The 6725-nt window shown below is 40.7% G+C and overlaps 1 pseudogene; it reads right to left on the reverse strand.

Moving 5' to 3' along the window:
- Positions 1 to 4182: 4182 nt before the first annotated feature.
- Positions 4183 to 5133, reverse strand: LOC141520175 (ribose-5-phosphate isomerase pseudogene; annotated as a pseudogene).
- Positions 5134 to 6725: the final 1592 nt, after the last annotated feature.

Genomic DNA, 6725 nt, shown 5'->3' on the forward strand with positions numbered 1-6725 from the left:
TCAGCTATTAGGGATGCAACTCCTCTCAGCAGTTCAGAGATCTAGGAAAGCCCTGGAAGACCTGCTATGAACAACACCATCCTTATTCAAAGGAAGACAAAAAGTCGAACCAAAAAATAAATAGAATCTGAATAGAAACTATGTTCACTTTAAAAAAAAACTTCTTTTAAGTTTTTTCCTTCCTATTCCATGGTTTTCTTTCTTTTTCTTTAGTCCTAATTCCTCATACACAAAATGACTAATTTGTAAACAGTTAAACACAAATGTATATGTACAACTTTTACTAAGGGCAGGAGGGGTGGAAAAGGAGGGTAGTAGAAAAACATGTAACCTATACATATGTTAAGTGGATGAATGTTGAAAAGCTTTCATAACATGTAACTGGAAAAATAAAAAATAATAAAAAGAAAAGGTTTAAAGGTATAAAAAAGCAAATCACATGCATAGTCTCTACTGTGTTATTAGTTTTGCTATTTTTTCATTTTTAAAATTTTTATTTATAAAAAATGATTCCATCTAGGAAGGAGAAGGGAAATGTATATATGCAGAAAATATGGTATTATAAAAACCAATATATCAATAGTTTTTAATGAGGGCTTGCTTTGAATGGGGTCCTACAGGAAAGAGAAAGACATAGATCTAAGGTAATAAATAACTTAAAATAGAGAAGAGGGATGAGAAACTTGAAAATTGAATGGAAAAGTTGTGATTATTGAATGTGTTGGGTAAAGGAGAATTGACTTGTTCTTTGGCCCTCTCAGCTAAATTCCAAGTTTAGTTTGACTCTGTACTCATACTCTTAGAGGAACATTGGCAAATCTCCCACTCAGGATTCTAGGAAAAACCCTTGAGGGATCAGGGAAGCTTTTCTCTAATGCTATTAGTCCAAGTTTTCATTCCAGTGTATCTCTGCCCACTCCTCAAGTAACTTGTGCCCAGTTTCATTTAACCCCTTATCATGCAATAGTTTTAACTAAGGAACATTATTTCAAAGCCAGTAGAAAAACAAAAATTATAGATATTTCCAGCTAATAACCAGGAACCCAGTTTCCCCTCTACCACCTTTGTATCTAGAGAGAATGGGATCATGCTTAATATATCCTTCACCCTACCAGGTTCACTTCCAAATAGCCTGATTAGTCCTCATTTTAGCTATAATCTTGCCACAGGCTAGCTGGCTGCAAAACTTGGAAAGTCACCATGCCTTTCTAGAAACAGTCCTCTAGTCTCTTCCACATGAAGGATTGCATTAGCCCTCCTTCATCACACTCCCCTCACCCCTTTTAAACAAGCATAAGAAAAGTCAGTATTATCTTCTTGAGGTTGAATTAAAGGCTGATACAGTTATGATTCTTTCAGTACTGAAAAGATATGATTGCATTAACTATGGGTATTATCTCCATCAATTTAGATAACTATGAATTACTCATGGTAGAAAAAATTGATCACTTGGAAGCTGACCTTTTCTAATGAACCCCTCCAACCTTACTGAAACTAGAAGCCTTTCCAGTTTAGGAGAAACCACAGAACTGACATATCCTTAAAAGACCCAGGTCACTTCTACTCAATGCTAAAGCATAGCACTATGATGTTTATAGAAGACATTATAAATTAAATTTAAATTGCTTGTACTCAATTTAATTCCACTTCTTTTAAATAAAAAAAGACTCATTCCTCTAAAAAAAGTTTACAATTGAGAATGAAAATTGGGAAGATACAAGCAATTACAATGTAAATAAGTATATGATAATTATATAGAGAAAAATATGAGCCTGGACAAGAAATGAGGATGTCCTAGGAAATCTGAAAATTTCACTTACATCTCCTCAGGGAAAGTAGGACCAGGGTTTTACCTCTTTAAAAAGCTGTTTATGCAATTTGGAGATTTTGCCAAAAGAAAAAAGTCATTGTTACATGTGGATGCACTTATAAATGGGATAAAGATTGCAAAAGCTTGTCATTATAGTATCAAAATGTATATGTTTTAGCATTATATTCAATGAGGATGTGCTATCCTACTATATTGTCAGAGAAATTTGTGTTGCCATTTAAAACCGAAAGAATTCACATCTAGCCCTAAAGTTGAAATAGCTCAGGATAGATTCTACAAGCCAGCAAATTTCACAGATTAAAACCTTTTCCTGAAGAGACAGCTAGTAGCAGCTTGAGGACGGGGTGAATAAAAAAGTACTAAGGGCAAGAAATAGAGATAGCCATAGGAGTTGGCTTAGACTCAAGTGAGTTCAGTGGCATGGACTAGAGGCCCATAGTTCTCTAGCACTGCTTCTAGCTTAGTAAGGAGAGAAAAAAGAAAACATTTAAACTTGTAGGGAAAGAGAGAGCTTTTCTTCTGAGTCGCCTGACTCAACTGCATTTCCATAGTGGGTTGGACAAGAGTGACATTTGGGGAGTGGTTTAGCACCTGGTTCCAGGTACCTTCCAGGTACTCTCCAAAAAGCATGCCATAAGGGCAGTCCTCCAAGGATGGGCCAAGACAGTACTCATTGCACAGGGGTGATGCAAGGACACATCAGTCCTTCCTGCCCCAAAATCTATGATATTTAAGTCCACACATCATTTCCTGTGGAAGATGATAGTCTACTCAACATCATCAAGCTTGGCCAAGATCAGAATGAAAGTCAAGAGGGAGTGTTTTACAGGATTTTAATAGTGCAAAAGATAAAAAAAATTGTTTCCAATCACAATATCTCCTATGTCCCCAATTCTCTGCAACATATTTACCATGTGCTAAATTCTACATTTTTTCTATATAAAAAATTCATTGTGATGAAATATAATTTCTTGTCATTATAGTTTGTTCATACATTAAGATCTGAAAAACATGTAGTTCACAATATATTTTTCTTCATTATGTGCAGGTGGCACAAGTTTGTACAGAAATTCATTCTCTTGGACTTACCACAAAGTGGATCCCATGTAGAAAATGGGATTTTTTTCCTTTTTTAGTGGTTATTTTTTCTTTAAATTTATTTATTATTCCAACTACATTCAAAGATATTTTCCAATATTCATCTTTTTGTAAGATTTTGAGTTTCACAATTTTCTCCCACCCTCCTTTCCTTCTTGACAGCAAGCAATCTAATATAGATTATACACATATAACTATATATTAGTCATGATGTGAAAGATGAATTAGAACAAAAGGGAACAAAAAATCATAAGAGAATAAAAAAATAAAGCATAAATCAAAAATTTTAAATAGAAAATAGTATGCTTTGGTCTGTATTCAGACACCATAGTTTTTCCTCTGGATATGGATGGTATTTTCCATGACAAGTTCTTTAGAATTATCTTTGAGAATTGTTTTGCTGAGGAGAGCTAAGTCCATCATAGTTAATTGTCACACAATGCTGCTGTTAATGTTTATAACTGCTGTTCACTTCACTCATCATCAGTTCATGCAAGTCTTTTTTTTTTGAAGTGGCACAGAGTTGTTTTATTTCAATACACACAGAATGCAAAAGGAGACATCTGATGCCCAACTGTGCAAGTGACAGACCCTAGGGGAGAAAGGCAAACAAAGAATCCAAAAAAGGTCGACAACAAAAACAAACCCTCCTGATGAGAGATCTCTCCCAGCAGCACTAAGGATGTACTGGTAAAGTCCTCTCTGGCAGGGAGACCGAGGGTCATAGGCTTCCCCGTTTGGGTGAGTGGCCTGACCTTGGCTGAGGAGGGCTGGAGCTCATAAAGGTCACTATCAAGGGCATTGCTCAGCTCACACACACACTCTAGGCCTAAATGTGTAACTATTGTGAGCTATGAAAATGTAAACTCAAAAATAAACCAACAAATCAAGAACAAAGGTATAAAGATCATCAATGGCTCCTGTAAGGCATCAGGGGGCTGTTGGTTCAGCCCTTAACAAACTGGGCTGGCACAGTGGCTGACATTTTGGGATTCCCCAGAAAACCAAACACTCAGAATAATAATAATATGAAAACAGTAGCCTCAAGTCAAGGACTCAAAAAAACTGTCTTTTTTTTGGTAGTATTTCATATAAAACATGAAATCAAGTTTTTTTACTTCTTTTAAAAAAACAGGGGCATTCAATAATATTTCAGGAGTCTCCCCCCATGCTCTGACCGGCCGTCCTGGGGCAAGTACATTAAGGCAAAGGCTCTTGGGCTTCTCTGCCTCAGCAACCCGGTGCAGCCTAGGTCAGTGACACGGCCTCTCCCTCATGATGACCGAGCCATCTTCCATGCCAAAGCAGATTCTTTCAGCCATATTGATAAAGAGACCTGTGTCCACAACACCTGGTATCATTTTGATGGCCGTGTTCACTTCACTGCATTTGTGGACTCGGTCAAACTTCCAATCCAGCAGAAAGTTGCCATTGTCCGTCACCACAGGACCCACCTTGCGCTCAGCCATTCGTAGCTCAGCCACTCCGCTGAACCTCAGGGACAGTGCCCTGGACACGGGGACGTAGGCCATGGGGATGACTTCAATGGGAATGCCCTTCACCCAGTGGTCGCCAAGGTTTTTTGAATCCTTCCTATAATCAGCAATAACGATGAAACATTTGGCATAGCCAGCTACAATCTTCTCCTGAGTCAGACAGCCTCCACCACCTTTGATGAGATTGAGGTCAGTATCTACTTCATCAGCACCATCAATAGCAAGATCAAGCTCTGGGTGTCGGTCCAGGTCACTTAGGGGTAAACCATTCTGAAGAATTAGCTGCTGGGCCTGAAAGGACGTGGGAATACAGACAACGTTCAGGTTTTCTTGTTTCACTCTTTCAGCTATCCTCTGTACAGCGTGGACAATGGTAGAGCCGCTGCCAATGCCCAGCACTTGGTTATTCTTCACGTGGTTCTCCACGGCCGTGAGGCCCGCCAGCCTCTTGGCGTCCTCCGTCCTGGACATGGCGGGGGCCGGGGCGGGCGCCGGGGACGGGACCGGGGCCGAAGCCGGGGAGGGCACTGCTCCGCCGGCGGCCGAGGACTGGCGCTGGGGCTGCGGCAAGTGCGGCTCTCCCGCGCACCAGCTGCCCCCGTCCCCCGCCGAGGCCCCGGCCCCGGCCCCGGCCCCGGCCCCAGCCCGCCCGGGCAGCGGGGCCAGGACCCGCCCGTACAGCGTGCTGAGAGGCCCCGGGCGCTGCATCCCACCGCCGCCGGCCCCGCCGAGCCTGCCTGGGGTCATGCAAGTCTTTCCAGGCTTTTCTGAAGTCTATTATTTCATGATTTCTTACAGATTAGTATTCCGTCATATTCATATACCACAATTCCCCAATTAATGAGCATTCCCTCTATTTCCAATTCTTTACCAACTCAGAGAGAGCTGCTAAAAATATTTTTGTACGTGTGGGTCTTTTTTCATTTTTTATGCTCCCTTTGGGATACAGACCTAGTAGTGATATTACTGGATCAAAGGGTATGCAGTTTTATAACCCTTTGTACATGGTTCCAAATTACTCCCCAGAATGGTTGGTTCAGTTCATAATTCCACCAACAATGTATTAGAGTGAAAATGGGATTTTTATGGCATAAAAAAGTGCAGGTATAAAGATTAGTATTAAGAAGTGTTCTTTGTTGCTCCCTTCTTCACGATTTCTCCTGGGCAGCTGCCTACCGTGTCTATCTCTAGAACTGGATCTAGGGTAAAAGGCTATATGAATAGGCTAAAGTTGAGATGAAAGATAGAAAGGATTTTAATAGGAAAATGCAAGGAGAACAGTGGTCCATTCTAGTTTAATAGTCTTTATCATAAGGCAGCACTGGGAATACTGCTTGCCTTGAGAGTTATATTTCTTAGTTTGGGAGACAAGAAGTTAATCCAAGCTAATGATGAGAGGGCAGAGAGAAAGAAAAGGAAGGGAGAAGAAAGGGGAGGAAAGAATATATAGAGAGAGAAGTATCCAAGCTTCTCTCTGGCCACATGGAGCAAAAAGCATGCCTGGCAGCATCGTACATATGCCGCTTACAATGTTCAGCCTCACACTCAGGCCTCAAGGAGACCAGAGAGGTGAAAAAGGGGGCAAGGGACAAACCATAAGATTATGCTTTTTCTTTTCTTTCTTTCCTTTTAAAAAATTGTGGACATTTGTTCAGGGGGACAGACTAGAGGAGGAAAAACACTAGTATTTGCAGTCCTTATCTCCTTAAACTGGAGGTCACTAGTATACATTTCTAAGCATTCCTTGTTATAAATTGTATTTGATTGGTCTAACCTTATTTTTCTTAAACACTTTTCATTGACCCTCTCCTCTGCATTTTTTTTTGTCTCCTTTATCACAGCATAATGGTGTGGGACAGTTCTGGGAGCTACACTGCGAAAATGACCTTTTCTAGAGAAGGGCTGAAGGCATAATTATAAGTTATTCATACATTTCATAACTATATTTCCAAAAGCCAGAATCACTATTGATGCACAGAAACCTGGGCATGGGAGTGATGAGATCAGCTGGATACAAACTTTGTAAATCTTTTGTTTGCATTGTAAAGGGAATCTTCCTTGTCCTTCCACACCTGAGGGCCTGACCTTCAACTTGATTTGGATTGCCTTGTTTTTAGTGGCGCAGCCTGGGATCACAGACCCTGAAAGACCACCCAAAGAGACCCCTCCCCCAAAGACAAAATCTCCCGTGAGGGTCTTGGGTCATTCCCAGGTTACCATCCCCTCCCATGGCCTCTGGAAGAAAATTTAAGGAGAAGGAGGGAAGGGCTCTGCACTTTTACCTTCCAGTCTTCTGCTGA

This window comes from Macrotis lagotis, chromosome 1 (genome assembly GCF_037893015.1).
Source record: "Macrotis lagotis isolate mMagLag1 chromosome 1, bilby.v1.9.chrom.fasta, whole genome shotgun sequence".
NCBI lineage: Eukaryota > Metazoa > Chordata > Mammalia > Peramelemorphia > Peramelidae > Macrotis > Macrotis lagotis.